Here is a 542-nt window from a genome sequence, read left to right as displayed (position 1 = left end):
CCATGTTAAACCTAAACTTGATTTATTCATACTGATTGCGCATTACTATCAGTGCCAAAGGGAGATGTCTATGCCTGTCTGCATTAGATGCACCCACCAAGCTCAAATGAGTTTTGCAATGCACACCATGTTGTGCATTAACATCAACTACGGAGAAGGAAATCTCCCTTCCAGCTTTAAATCGAGTACTGTACAACAATATGGTCTTTCAACTGTGAACCCAATTCTGTAGTGGTACTAAAATTCCTTTGAAAATATTGTTCCTTTTGAATGATACATTCATCTTCTCTGGTAACCATAAAAAATATAGCAAAGTAAGTGTGTCAACTACAAATGTAAATACCTTCTGTGTAGATTTTTTAGGGATGAACCACACAAGCACTGAGTCTCCATTCTGCGCCTCTGGACAGACCTTGCAGAATCCCAAGCAGTTCATAACCTTCTCTTCTCTTTTCAAAAATCCTTACTGATAAATCTGTGCTAGAGTTAGGGTTGGCCTCATCCATCAGTGTGTAACACAGAAGAATGAACAGTAAAGAACA

This window comes from Podarcis gaigeae, assembly GCF_964106915.1.
Source record: "Podarcis gaigeae genome assembly, chromosome: 1".
Lineage (NCBI taxonomy): Eukaryota > Metazoa > Chordata > Lepidosauria > Squamata > Lacertidae > Podarcis > Podarcis gaigeae.
This window is presented reverse-complemented; position numbering follows the sequence as displayed.